The following is a 16,027-nucleotide window of genomic DNA, read 5'->3' on the forward strand; positions in this document are numbered from 1 at the left end:
TTGACGTACTAGACCACCAAGGCAGAACTAGACCATTCCAGGATCATCGAAGTTTGTCATGATGGTCTGAAGATAGAACGTCGAGCAGAGTTCCAATGTAAACTCGAGATACGTGGGCTCGACGATCTCAAAGAAAAGCCCTTACGGGTCAGTCGTTAAGAGGGCTCGGATCATGTCAGCCAATTGAATCTGCTCAAGTGCAGCCTAGTCAATGCAGCGGCCTACACCTAGGGGTCGAGCCCGTAATATCTGATATAATTCCTCCTGGAGTCCCAAGGGAACCTGGAGGAATAGGTGCCTAATCTCCGTGGTAAGACACGAGGATGACGCTGCTCATTTCCACTTCTTCGAGGCGGGAACATCAGTCTTCTTACCACGTGAGGATGATATTGTACATGCGTTGAAAAATCGAAATTCAACCAATACATCCCAAAAATAGCACGGAAGCACAAAATTAAATAGGAAGATTTCATGAGACTTACGTAATGAATGAAGTAAACAAAACTACTAAAAATATCAAGTTATAGTATTATGGGACTAATGTAACGGGAATATGAATGAATGCATATGGGTAAGCATAAATTTCATGGAATTAGGAAAAATGAAAAAGTAGAGCATAATGGAGTAACTAAAATGACAAAATTTTTATAAACTAACATGAGTATTTTAATATTCTAACTATGAATATTCATTCAAAATAGTTCAATAGAGCAGAGAAATCATGAAATAAGTAATATATTTAGAGAAAATAGAGAGAAAAGAGTAAACAAACACAAAAAAGAAGGAGCTTGGGGCGTCGAAATCGGTGTTGTAGACGGCGCACGGGCTTGGGGAGAGGGCATGTAGAGTTGCAGTGGTTAGGGTTAGGGATTTTTGGGGATGATGATGATGAATAGTGAGGGGTTTATATAAATTTTGGGGTACACGGTCGCGGAACACGCCCGTGTGGCCTAATTTTTGCCCTTGTGTTTCGCGAATTTTGAATTTGGGCTCGTCTGACATTCAACCTACGCCCATATTCTTTGGGTGTGTGGGTACACATAGCCATGTCGAACGGTCGTGTCTTGCTTCGTTTGCTTCTCCCACGCTCGTGTACATAGGTCCACGCCCATGTTCATTTTGATAGTGTCGACTATGGGTGGATGGCACGGGCGTGTCGCACACCCGTGTTACATTATCAGTTTCAACCACGATCTCGAGGCACGGGCGTGTCACACGTCGATGTTATTTTGGCAGTTTCGCTCATGGTCTGTCGCACGGCCGTGGCAACTGATCGTATCCCGTGTTTGGGAAAAAATCTTGCCTTATTTTCATACGGCCTAATGCACTCCTGTGTGCCTGGCCGTGTGGTCTTTAGAAAGTCTGCGTGCCATGATTCGGTTAGTATGTTAGATGTTAAAAACTAAAATTTTAAAGAAATTAACACTGTTAATACTCAAGTTGCCTCCCGAGAAGCTCTTATTTATAGTTTAAGCTCGACTTACCTCACTTTTGTATGGTCAAGATGGAGCAAGGAGTTTACACTCCTCATCCCTGCTATAAACTTTATCAACATAAGGTTTAAGACGAGTATTGTTTACCTTATATGCACCGAATTTGGGATGATTTACCTCGACTATACCATATGGGAAAATAGTGAGTACTGTAAGAAGAATTTTTTCATTAGGTTCAGAAGTGGTAATGCGAGGATCTGCTGCATCTAGTAGTACTTTGTCTCCAACCTTCAGTTGATTTGGTGAGGTATTGAGCTCGTCCTGGCTCGATTTCGGCTTATCGGGTGTTCTCGATTTCTGTGTCTGCCATTCATCTAACTCCTCGATTTGTAGCCTCCGTTCTTCATACATAGGTCCCTTGTTTTTATTTGAACACGGCTCATATACGTTCTTCGTAACTGTTTCCTGCACAGAAGGTTTCACCACGTGATCAGTACTAGTAGAATGATTTATACAACCACCTTCAATTTTTCATGTGTTACTCGAATTACGAGCTTGAAGGGTGATTGTTTCATCACCCACGCGAAGTGTGAGTTCACCTGTACCAACGTCAATAATGGTTCTAGAATTCGCTAAAAAGAGTCGTTCTAAAATTAAAGGTGCGTTACTATCCTCTTCCATGTCTAGAACAACAAAGTATACCGGGTATATAAATTTATCGATCTTAACAAGAACATCTTCAATGATACCCCTAGAAAATCTAATGGTTTTATCAGCCAATTGAATGCTCATCCTAGTTTGTTTGGGTTTCCCAAGACCTAGCTGTTTAAACATTTTATAAGGCATAACATTAATGCTTACCCCTTAGTTAGCCAATGCATGATGAACATCTAAATTACCAATTAAATAAGGAATCGTAAAACTCCCTAGATCCTTCAATTTGTTAGGTAGCTTATTCTGTAATATGGCTTAGCAAACTGCATTCAACTCCACATGCGACGCCTCATTCAACTTTTGTTTATTTGTCAAAAGCTCCTTTAAAAACTTGACGGTGTTTGGCATCTGCGAAAGGGCTTCAATAACTGGTAAGTTAATATGTAGTTTCTTTAAAAGTTTAAGAATTTACCAAATTGTTCGTCTAATTGGTCTTTCCTTATCGCATTGGGGTATGACACACGAGGTTTATATTCTGTACTCATCGACTTTGGGTCATTGTGGCCTACATCATTCTTACCTTTCCTTACCACCGTTTTTGGCCTTGGTTTTTCAAATAACCCTTCCTCATCTTGAATTGCAATAGCGTTGAGTTACTCCCTTGGGTTAGATTCAGTGTTGCTTGGCAGGCTACTTTGTGGTCGTTCGAAAATCAGCTTGGTGAGCTGTCCAATCTGAGTTTCGAGCCCCTTGATTGATGCTTGTTGATTTTTGAGTGCTGTCTCGGTATTCTAAAAATGAGTTTCTGACACCAAGATAAATTTGGTTAGCATCTCTTCAAGGTTTGGCTTTTTCTCCTGCTGGTACGGTGGTTGCTAAAAGCCTGAAGGGGATGGTGGTCTCTAATTTCCTTGGCCTCCCCATGAAAAATTTGGGTGGTTCCTCCAACCTGCATTGTAAGTATTGCTATAAGGATTGTTTTAAGATTGAGGATTGTTACCCAAGTAATTTAACTGCTCGTTCTCCATGTTGTGGCCATAAGGTGGGTATTCTGAACTGCTTGTTCCACCTTCACTTGCTTCACACTGCATTACTGGGTGAACCTGTGAAGAAAACCATCAATTTTCTTATTCAAGAGTTCTACCTGATTAGAAAGCATGGTGACCGAATTGACGTTATAAACGCCGGTTGTTTTCGTTGGCTTTGTCCTCCTGACTTGCCATTGATAGTTATTCAGTGACATCTCCTCTATAAATTCATAGGCATCTTTAGGTGTCTTATTATTGATGGTTCTGTCAGCAGCTGCGTCAACCATCTGCCGAGTTGAAGGGTTCAGGTCATTGTGAAATGTTTGGACCTATAGCCAGAGTGGTAACCCATGGTAAGGGCATCTTCGCAAAAGATCCTTGTATCTCTCCCATGCATTGTAGAGTGTTTCTAAATCCATCTGCACAAAAGAAGAGATATCATTACGTAATTTAGCCATTTTAGTTGCGCGAAAAATATTTTAATAAAAACTTTTCGGTCATTTGTTCCCAAGTAGTGATTGACCCCTGTAACAACGAGTTCAACCACTATTTAGCCTTATTCTTCAATGAAAAAGGGAATAACCGAAGGCGAATGGCATCATCAGAAATGCCATTAATTTTAAATGTATCACATAGTTCCAAAAAGTTTGCCAAGTGAGCTTTGGGATATTCGTCCTGCAAACCATCAAACTGAACAAATTGCTGTATCATTTGAATTGTGTTAGGTTTCAGTTCAAAAGTATTGGCAGCTACAGCAGGTCTAACTATGCTCGATTCAGTTCCTGTTAAAGAAGGTGTAACATAATCATACATAGTGCGCGGAGCAGGATTCTGATTAACAGCAATCGTAGGAGGTAGCGAATTTTCTTGGTTTTCAGCCATCTCATCGGTTGTGGTTGAAGTATTGTCCTCATGCTCTTCCTCAGTGTATCGTAAGCTTCACCTTATTTCTCTTCGGGTTCTGTGAACTGTGCGATCGAGCTCACTATCAAACAGTAACGGTCCTAACGGGTTTCTTCTGGTCATAAACTAGAAAAACCTGTCAGAAGAAAATAAATGAAGAATTAGAAAAGAAAATAAAAATTTAAATTGCAATAAAAGTAAAATGGCTAAAGTAATAAAAATCGAGTATTCCTAATATCCTACTTCCCCGGCAACGGCCCCAAAAATTTGATACATGATATTCATGACAGGTTTTAAAGATTTATGAAAGGATCTTTCTTGAGACTAACTTATTATCACGATTAAAGCAAGTGTACCTATCGAACAGTAGTATAGTTCAGCAAGACCGGATTGTCGAACCCAAAGGAACTACGAGTACTAGTATTTACTTCCTTTTTATTATCTAGCCTAAAAATTAAGAGGTTTGGTTATCTAAACTAATTACTAACTAAGAATGCACAGAAAGAAAATTTGGGAAAATACTTTTGGGAAAATTCAATTGATTAAGACAATACTTAAGGAAAAATCCACCTAGACTTCACTTGTTATTTAACTCTGAATCAGACGATTTATTCATTTGACTTGATCTGTAGAAATCCTTAAGTTATATTATTATCTCTCTCGAGACTAATAACGTCTAACCCTAGATTGAATAATTGAAATCTCTTTCTAATTAACACCCTAGAATTGCATTAACTCGCTCTATGGATTCCCTTATTAGGTTTCACCCTAATTCGGTAAAATCTAATCACCCTATCTCTAGGCGTGCAATCAACTCCGCTTAATTATGACAAATTTACTCTTAGACAGGGTCTATTCCTCCTCTGAATAAGAGCTTAACTTGAATCAATATCCTGGAATATCAAAACAAGAATTAAGAATACATAATTAAGAACAAGTTAAATATTTATCATACAATTCAGAAAATAATAACAAGATCCATCTTAGGTTTCATTCCCCTTAGGTATTTAGGGGGTTTAGTTCATACTTATGAAAAAAAACATCTCAAAAGCATAAAGATAACAAAACATAAGAAAACCTAAAACTCCTGAAGGAACTTGAAGGGAGATCTTCAGTCTTGATGATGAATCTGGCTTTTGAGATGGATCAATCAGCTTTCCTTGAGTAACTCCTTGCTTCCTACTCTGCGTCCCCTTCTAAGTTCCTCCTCAGGTGTTTAAATAGGCTTTTGAATGCCTAAGAGCCCCCATAATTGGTCTTTTCCAAATAGGGTTATACTTGGGCTCGGCAGAGACACGCCCATGTGACACGCTTGCATGAGATTAATCCAGCCCGTGGCCAAGGCTGTTGAACAGGCACGGGTGTGTAGTATACCCGCGTAAGTCATGCTTCAATCCTGCCAAGGGACACGGCCATGTGACACGCCCGTGTGGGAAAGTCCAGGCCATGTTTATTTCCCACGTAGGTCCATTTTCTCCGTTTTCAACCTGTTTCTCACTCTTTTTACTATCTTATGCTCACTTAAGAATAAAACATGAAATTAAAGGATTAAGAGTATCGAATTCACCAATTCTAAGGAGAAACCATCCATAAATGTGCTAAGCATGGGATAAAAATATGTATAAATTATGATTTATCATGCCTCTTTAATAATTAACCTTCCAATTAATGGGCATATGATGACAAACCTAGTGGCATCAACATAGAAGGTGAGTGCAAACAATTATTGGATGTTATTCGATCAAAAGATAGGTCAAAAGAATTAGATAGGTGTAATTGTTAGATCTAGTACCCTAAGTGTAGTATTTTTGCCTATATACACTTGTATTTTTCGAAAAATTTGGTTTAATAATAACCATTAATTACGTTAATACCCTTTGTATATTGTCATTAATGGTTCTTGCACATAAAGCAAAATAGTAGCAAATATTGGCTCACTGGATATTTAACGTTTAACTAATACTATGTGGTATTACGTAGGCGAATTGTAATACAGATAGGTAACTTGTATTAGTAGATTAACCTAAACATGTCCTTAGTCTAATAAAAAATGAGCAAACCAATTGAAAGACTAATATATCGTCTATCAAGCCCAATTGGGGAGATGCTTTGTCTTGAGTATTAGAGCAGATGACTCCCAGAAGATAGAGAGACATAAATGTGACTGACTGGATTGACAATACATCGAACAAAACCTAAGTTGAATAGATCCTAGATCTGTTTATGAATTTATTCACTTGTGATATTCACAATGTGACATACTTGAATACTGAGGAGAAGATGAACTATGTATGTGTGACTCATATACTTTAATGTAAGTAAAAACTTAAGTTCATATAGAGAAGGAATTGAAAGCTGGTGCGTTGAGTATACGACTTCTTTAGAATGTAGTATCATTTACAATAGTGAGACTCATAGCCCAATTAATAGGTAAATAATATCCTCTTATTGGCATTACATGATAGATGAAAAGTAAACGTGGCCACGGGCCGTTTGTCTTTGTAATATCACTTGATTACTATTTGATAGTAATTGACTTTTAATGAAGGAAGATGTAATGTTTACCATGAGATAAAATAGGATCATATTGAGAGAAAAAATTTATCCCAAAAAGATTAAGGATATCCTATGAGAGTAACGCACTGATGATATGGTCATTGGATGAGCATTGAGTAAGTAGCTTTCGTAATGGTATGTAATAATAGAGAGTTCAATCATGATACTATAGTGAAATAACTTTGTGACTAAATAAGTTTATAATTAATAGACGAAAAGTTGGAACTTAATTATAAATTTTTTGAGCCTTAATTACATATGTTCAATTGGTCCCTTTACTAGCTTGTTGAAACCAAAAATAAATTGTATGTAGAATCAAATAAACAGAAATTCATAGAAATGATAAAGTTAGAGAAATAAGTCACATTCACAAATGAATGTGTTTTCTCACTGAGTATAGAATGACTTGAGAATTAATTTAAACTTTTTGAATTATTATTTAATTAAATAATTAAAGTTCAAAAATGAAAAAAAATTAATTAGTCATTGTGAATATGTTGGATATGAAAATTAAATAGATTTCCTCTTAGATTCTTTTACGGTAAAATTGTCATGACTTTAATGGGATTAGAAAATTATTTAATTGGAAAAATTAATTTATCTAATTAAATTAATTAATAAATAATATTTATTTTGAGAAATAGAAAAACATGTTTTGGGTTGGATTAAATTATAAAGTGTTAGGTTAAAAGTCTAGAAAGCACATATATTTGGATCCAATATAGAAGAGACCCAAGCCTTAGTATCGTGATGAAGACGGTTTCGTCATAGACAGTGGTGTGGGTTTTAAGAATGAGGTGATGACAGCAGAATGGGTTGAAGTATATACTTTTGAAGAAAGCATAAAGATTGTGTGTTCCCTTAAAATCACAACAGTTGTGTTTGAAACTGACAATACAAGTCTGGTTAATAGAGTGAAGAATCGAGGTACGAATGTCACTGTCATAGGTGCGTGGGTCAATGAAATTCATAAAGCTATGGAAAATTTTATGTCAGCTAGTATTTGTTAGGCCAACTGGTGTTGTAACACTATGGCTGATTTTATTTGTAAAAAAGTGACTGATGATTCTTGTAATTGGTTTTTTGGCATGGATTACCCTTCAGAAATCTATGAACTTGTTTTTAGTGATGCAATTTAATTGAGTTTAACCTTTTTAGGTCTTTTTTTCAAAAAAAAACTAAAAGATTGCTTTTTCTATTAAATAAATATTATTTGTGTTTTATTAATTCAACAAAGATTCTCCTATCTTCCTATAAATATATGGCACCAGTAGAGCTATTTGCATAAGTTTCACATAACTTTTAGTTATTGTTATTCTACCAAAAAGTAGAGAGAATTTATTTTCTAAGTATAAATTATATTTTCTAGGAATTACAATTCTACTGGTTTCTATTAAGAGAGAATTACTTTCTTACTGAAAGTAATATATCGTTTCTGGTTTTGTGATTGATTTGTGATTGTTTGAGCCCATATTCGAAGAAATTTGTAGCATGAGAATAGTGGAGAAGGTCGTTCAATTGAAAGCCATAAATGTCTAGAATTTGTCTTACCCAAAGCACAAAAACTTTTCAGGAAAAGTTTATTACTATGAATATCACAAACTGACTCAATTTTCAAATTTTTAATATTCTACTGTGACAACCATTTTTAAACCAAAATTTTCCAACAGTAACACCTTAGGAACCCAAGGAAGTAATGTATCAATAACATCTTCAGTTGTTCCATACAATTAAAATTTCGAAGACAAAATTTCTTTTAAATATAGGAGAGTTGTAACACTGGTTGACTAAGGATATCATCGATTTAAGTTAGAAGGTGTTACAATAGATACCGATTGAAGTGCAGATGGTTGAAGAATCTTGTCGTACCAACCCTTCCACCTCATGCAACTATTGTTGAGATGTATTGATACACTAAAGCTTAGATGCTTTGGATGATTGAAGGTATGTTCTTCATAAACAAGTCTGGGAATAGGGTGTATACCTATGTTTCTTCCGATGTTAGAGGATGTTAAAGAGGCAGAGATATATAGGTGTAGTTTTTCTTCTCTAGTTTATCTCTATCTGGCACTTTCCAAAACTATCCATGAACCTATCAACTAGATCAACAACTTGCTCCTATAGACCTAGGCATGGATACGCATGTCATGGTTAGTGTTAATCTCCTCGTAGCCATGGTTAATGTTAATCAAAGGTAAAAGTAACACATTGTTTAATAAATCATTAAACATGTTTAAGAACTAATACTTAGTATTTGTTGTTGCATTGAATTTGGGAGTAGATTTAATGGTTGGTTGGACTATACATGTTATAGGAAGTACTTGACACAGATATGTTAAGAAATTGATCAATGAGCTAATGTATAAGTATGTTGATGTTTGATTCACATTCAATAAGATTCATTATTTTATTGTTTTCCTATATAAATAGGAATTATGGGATGACCTAACTACACATGTTGTTAGGCGTCGTTTCTCTGTTTGAAAGTAGTGATAATTTATTTTTAGAATAAATTCTATTTTCTGAAAAAGCTCAAAGTTTCTGGTTCCCATAAAAAGAAATTAACTTTCCCATTGAAAGCTAATAAAAATTTTCATTTTATGTGTTCTGTAACATCTTGCCCAATGAAGTCCTAGTGTTTGAATATTGTTTATTGAAGTATGGTGTTTAGAGCAAGTAATAAGTGGGAAAGGTATTAATTGTGACTAGGTATGTAACTTTGTGAGTGGGCCTTTGCGTGAAGTCTGTGTTAGACGAGCTTGGCTGTTTGGCAGACTCTTTTGTAGAGTATACGCCACCTCAACTATTAGACGAATATGTTAAGTCCTTAGTTTGAAAAGAACTATTTACTAAATCATTATATTATTATTCTGGTTGGACAATATAATTAGATAAATGAGAATTGGTTAGAATACAACTAAGTTACTACAGGCGATAAGACTCACATTTATAATGAGAGAGAAAATGCGTAGTCAGAGGAATCGAGGGAGTTTAGTGGGATAATCAAACTTATCCACTAAACCCAACTTTCGTGTATAGTTGTACAAGGTTGGTATTAGCTTCTTGAGCAAGTTTTACGTTTTCTCTTACACCCATATTTTCTTCTCAAATTTTTCTCTACACCTTTTTCTTGGAAAACCTAAGACTAGAAACTTGCTTAAAGATTTGAGTTCATTGTACTCAGCCAATTTCTTTATTGTTTAGCACATGATAAATAATGATAAACTTTAGGTTATTTCCATAGTTATTTATGTGACCTTAGAGCTATACGTTTAAGCGTTAGTTAAGAATGTAAATAAGGAAACTTCCTAAATTTTGGTTTTTGTACTGACGTTTCTTGCAAGATTGTTTAGTATTCTAGTACAATGATCTGATGAGTTTAACCATTTATATTATGGCTCAAGACACCCCTGAAAGTTATTGTGATAAGGGCAAATGTCCTACAGTTTAATCTTGTTGTGTTTTCTAGTGAGTTCCTTCTTACTCCATATATGTGTAGTACATTATTTATTTTTGGTTTAAGGTAAGTATGTATGTTCTATGAAGATGGATGCTTGTCGTTATTAGTCTGGTTTGTTTTGTCCGTGTTAAAAATGTAAAAACCTTTCTTTGTATGTATGCCACTACCCATTGCTTTTGAAATAGACAATATGATCTGAAACATGGAAATGAATTCATGGCATTGCCTTTAATGAAATGAGCATTGAATTGGCAGATCGAGATACATGAAAAGGGTCGTGTAGCCTCTGGTAGGGCAAGTATTATTACAAACTAGATTGGCAAATCATGACAAAGGAAAATGAATGAAAAAAATGACATGGCTCTAAATATGGATCAGGGTTTATGGCTAACACGAAGAAGGTTATTTTTATGATTGCATAGGCGTAATGTACACGCCAAAGGAATAGTGTCTGATGTATAATCTATCTGTATTTGGTATTCGCAACTGGCGAATTGTGTGACTGTGCTGAGTTGGAAAGGTTCACTTGAATTATATGTTTTCCCTTTGGAACACACTAAGTTCTTTAAACTTACTTAGTTACCTTTCCTTCTTAGGACTGCTGAAGAAGTAAAAAAAATCTCTAAAGACTACGCTAGAGGGCTATCGTCACCGTGAGACTTCTTATATTTTGTATTATGCATGGCATTGGGGTGGTATCAAGACATTTACATTTTGGAGAATGTATTTTGTATCTAAACTCATGATCATGAATCTATGGTTCCAATGAAACTTCAGTAAAGTATTTATGGTTTTCAAAGTGTATTATCTTATTTATCCTTTAATGACAAATAATTTATATTTCATAATAACTTAAAGTGTGGCGTAAAGTGGTTTACACCAGGTACGATCTTAATGATAATAATTTTAAGGCAGTGATGCGCCATCCTTGGATCCTTCGTAAGGATTGGGTTTGGAGAGTTAAATGTTCGGTTCGTTTTGTTTGGGTCTACACTCAAAATAATTTAAGGTTTGAGGATAGAGCAGGAGATCATTTGGTAGAAAGTTGAAAAACAACTTAGACCACCTTGCAAAAAGCACTTGTAATAATTCAGTTAATGGTTTATTACTGTAAATACCACAAGGCTCAATTTAAGAAATATTTTAAACTTTTGTCTCGCCTAAAAACATTCTTTTCTACATCGATTTTTTCAACAAAGGAAAACATTCACTTCTTAATTCATCACTTTACAACCCTTGCATAATGCCTTGTATACCGTAGAGCCTCAACAAAAGGTACATGGCATGGGCTAAGTTTCCAGACTTTATTGGCATCAACACACCTTTGATCATGCTAAAATGTATACTTAAGCATGGAAATCAAGATCATCAAGTGTTGGATTCTATGAGAGATTTTGGAAGTGCTTCTATAACTATTCAATCTTCACTTGCTTTTAGTTGTAATTGAAAGAAGGTCAGTACCTTCCCAACACTGTAAAAAAGGCTTGTTGTAGCTTAAATTCAAAGCTTTCGGTTACAAAATGCTATTCCACTAGAAGCCCCGTTAGCAATGCTACATCTTTTAGCTTTATTGTCATTTCACCGCATAGGAGATGAATCATATGAGTCTTTGTTCTCCATTATTCAATTAGAGCAGATAGAAATGACAGAACAAAAGTAACTCTCCCTATTTGGCTTGCATGATAGAAACCAATTTCCTTTAATTAAGACTGATTCTTTTGTCAAGCCGACTTTTACTCATTGTCATGAAGTTAAGCCATAAGAGAATATTGCAATGTTATTCCTTCCCAAGAAACATGTTCTCTTTCGAAACTCAATAAGTTGCTAGCCATTACAGTACTATTGGATATAATATTTTGGATCTTAGTGTTTAGATCTAGTACCCTTAATGTAATGATTACATCTATGTACTAGTAAATTTTCGAACAAATTTATTTAATAAAACTCCATCATTATTAATATGTTTTGTATATTATCCTCAACGATTTTTACACACAAATAAAAAAGAAAGCAAATATTAACTCACTAATTATCTAACATTTAACTAGTAATAAGCTTAATTGCATGGTTAGATTGTAATGTGAGAAGACAACTTGTTTTAGTAGATAATTTAAACATGTTCGTAGTCTAATAGAAATTGAGCTAGTCGATTAAAAGACTATTATACCGTCTATCAAGTCTAATTTGGGAGACACCTTGTTTTGGGTATCAGAGTGGATGACTCTCAGAAGATAGAGACATATATGTGACTAACTAGGCTAACAGTACATTGCACAGGACCCAAGTAGAATAAATTGTATATCTATTTATATATTTGATCACTTGTGACTTTCATAGTGTGACTTACCTCAATCCTTAATAAATGATAGGCTATGTGTATGTGACTCATATACTTTTATGTATTGATAACCTTAGTTCAATTGGTAATAGAGACGAAAGTTGGTACCTTAGATATACGACTTCTGCATGATGTAGTTTCACTTATGATAGTGGAATTCATAGCCCAATAAAGGGTAAATCATATCCTCTAATCAGTGTTGCATGGTATAATGGAAAAGTAACACGCCCACAAGTCATTTGTCAATAGACGAATGATTTAATTATCATGTGTTGGTAATTGACTTTTTCATGGAAGAAGATGTAATGATTACCATGAGATAAAATAGGATCGTATTGGGAGAATGAAATTATCCTACAGAGATTAAGGATATCTTATGAAGGTAGCACATACATGACAAGGTCATTGGACGAACACTTTGATAGGTAGCTTTCGTAATGGTATATAATAAGGAGAGCTCAGTCATGGTACTTTAGTAGAATGACTCCATGGCTAAATAATGTAGTAATTAATAGACGAAGAGTCATAACTTAATTATCCATAATTCTATATGTCCAGTTAGTTATTCTGCTAGCTTGGTATAACCTTGATGGTTTGCATTAATCGCTAATATGGGAAAATATGAAATGATGAACTAGAGACATAGATCGCTTATATCACTGTCTGCAATAAATGTGTTTCCTCACTATGAACAAGAGATGAGTCAGGAATTAATTAATTAATATCTTTAAATTATTATTTAATTAATTTTTAATTAGATAATTGAATATAGAAGCTGAAATCAAATTATTTAAGTCATAATAGTTTTGTAAGAAAAAGTTAATTAAATTTATTTGCTCATAGGTTCTAATATAGTAAAGTTGTCATGACTTTAATGAAATTAGAATTAATAAATGAATAAATAATTTAATTAATTAAATGAATGGATAAATAATATCTTTGGGAATAAGAAATACATTTATTGGGGTGGATAAATTATATGAGTTCATTTAAAAACCATATACATATATAATTGATCCCATACATGACAAGGATCAATAGGCCCAATTTAGAAGCAATGGGCAACAAACCCTAGCCCTAGAAGGGTGCTACCGCTGCCCTTCCTATACACTCCTTGTGTGGCAGCTGTGTTTCCTGTTAAAATATTATTATTCAATTATATCTTGTTCTACTAAGACTCTTGTTATTTTCTCTATAAATAGAGACTAAGGGATAGGTCCAAAAACAGACTTCTCTAAGCTGATATTCTGTCAAAATATAGGCAAGTTAATTTTTAAATAAATTCTACATTTTGGCAAAATTCATCTTTCAGTTTCTAGCTCTAAAAGTTTCACCAAAATCTTTATTAATTTGTGAATAGAGCTCACACTTTAGCAAACCGAGGTTAAGATTAGCAAAGAAGATCAAGTGGTAGAGTTGAGAACAACAAAGTGGATGTCCATCAAGATCAAGATAAGTTTTGATGTACTTTAAATTCTAATAGTCATTAGAATTAGATCTCTACTTCATTTATATTTATTATGCCTATAAATAGAGACTTTGAAGAAACTTTGTAACTATTTTGATTGACCAATAAAATATGCTCTCTCTTTGCTCTCCCATCCTCATTGTTTTTTATTCTTTGTCTTTTATTTTATAACACGTTATTAGCACGATTCTCTTTTAATTGTTTTTCTCCATAAGTCATTAAATTTTTTTCCCTTTCACCAAGCCTGACCCCTTTCAAGCAACAACCAATGCAATAGCTGATCACTCAAATTTGCTACTCAAACTGTTGTCGATTGCCTTTTAGAGCTACTATTATTTCAGTCTTCAATTGAGGCTTGCACATTATGGGTAATCATTATAGAAAGAAATTTATATAATTCTTACGTGGCATGTTTTTCTCCTTTATTAATTGATTTTTGGTAAAATTATTTTATGAAAAATATTATTACTTTAAGGTTTCTTTTAAACTAAGATTCTTTATTAAATTATAATAAGTATGATATTTGGATGATTAAAATTTTTATCATTAAATTATTGTTATTAAATATGCTTGAAATTATTTCATTATATCTTTTAAAATTGAATTTATAAGTATTTGATTAAAGCATCATAAGATTTTATAATATATATGTGGTATCGAAATTTGGTACAATGTGTATCGGATAACTTTCAAGCATCGTACATGAAAATTTTGATTTTTTTTTTATTAAATGATCTTTTTACTACTGGATTATAAATGCTATTACGAAAACAAAGTTGTTTTTCTACTTGTAATAGTGCTCGCGATACTAGTTAGGATGATAACGATGATGTTAAAGAATCTCAAGTATATTTTATTATGATTTATTTATTATATCATGTTTATTATAATTGGATACTAATCATGACAATATAAATAGATAGATTTTGATTTGAAATCCATGCATGTTTTGCGATTTTATTATGAAATAAAGAATCAATGGAGGCGTTTAGAAGTCTGTCCTACCAGATTTGTTGCATTCCATGAAGTGAATGCAAACATAAAGAAAATAAAGGATATAATCATGGACCACTAAAAGTGAGAACATAGCAATAAATAAGAGAACAATGAGAGTTCTTAAGATAACTCTTCAAAAGGTAAAGATAACCTATGCTATCAATGTGATATGAAAGATTATTGGAAAATATGTGGCGTATGCCCAAATATCTTGTTTTTGTTAATATTCTTTGAGGAAGGATATGAGAATGTAGTAATGAATTCTATCATTACAAATATCAAAATATTTATCTTATTTGGTACTGAAATAAACAAATATTATTCTAATATTTGATAGTACAAAATTAGTTGAAAGCTCCAATATCAATAAATAAAAATCACAAAATTTGTGATGGCTAATGTATTAGTTTTAAAAGATATTCATTATAATGGATATCATATTAGGATTGTGAAAAAAATATTACATTTCATATGAATCAAAAAAGGATTGAGTTATTGGTTTATATTTATTACCCTCGATATAAACTGAGTTGATCGTGACTATCTTTGTGATCTTCTTTTGTCATCATCCCCGTTAAGGGGTTGAAATTGAAATATTTGACTATAAAATATCTAGTTATGAGCAATAGAATATGATTAATCTATCTAAAGCTCGTTATAGTTTGATGCACTTGAAGTTGTAAGTTTTTTTAAAACTGAGTATAACTCTACAATAATCAGAATAAGTTCTCAATTAAAATTAAGTGGAAAAATATTATTGAGAACTTATTCAAATTTTCAAGATTCAAATGTGCCCTTATAGTAGCAATATCATGAAAAAAAATTACTTATGATTGAACAAAAGTTTTTAACCACAAAACCTAATCATTCCCTAAAGAGAATGTAACAATATCTAATAAATTCAAAAGACTTAATCTATAACGTGGATGTAGTAAATTGGACTATAATAATAGTCATGGGGATGGTCGTAATAAATTTTCTCACCACCAGAAGTGGAAAAATGAAGAAAGTAAGAAAATTAAAAGAATTTCCAAGAACCTTTTAAGAAGAGAGACAATTTATTTATGAAGAGTCATTGGTTATGTACGTATTGTACACTTGGAAGATAAGATTCACTCTCAAAGTTTGCTATTAATAGATTTTGATTGGATTGAAAGACAACTAATAAAGTTTAATTTGCTTACTTCTTAT

The 16,027-nt window shown here is 33.5% G+C and overlaps 1 non-coding gene across 1 annotated transcript; it reads left to right on the forward strand.

Annotated features, from left to right (window-relative positions):
• The first annotated feature begins 3,460 nt into the window (after positions 1 to 3,460).
• Positions 3,461 to 3,567, forward strand: LOC121212809 (small nucleolar RNA R71). The gene has a single exon (XR_005908183.1). It is a non-coding gene; the product is annotated as a small nucleolar RNA R71 (small nucleolar RNA).
• The last annotated feature ends 12,460 nt before the right edge of the window (positions 3,568 to 16,027 follow it).

The sequence above is a fragment of the Gossypium hirsutum genome, chromosome A13, assembly GCF_007990345.1.
Source record: "Gossypium hirsutum isolate 1008001.06 chromosome A13, Gossypium_hirsutum_v2.1, whole genome shotgun sequence".
Taxonomy (NCBI): Eukaryota; Viridiplantae; Streptophyta; class Magnoliopsida; order Malvales; family Malvaceae; genus Gossypium; species Gossypium hirsutum.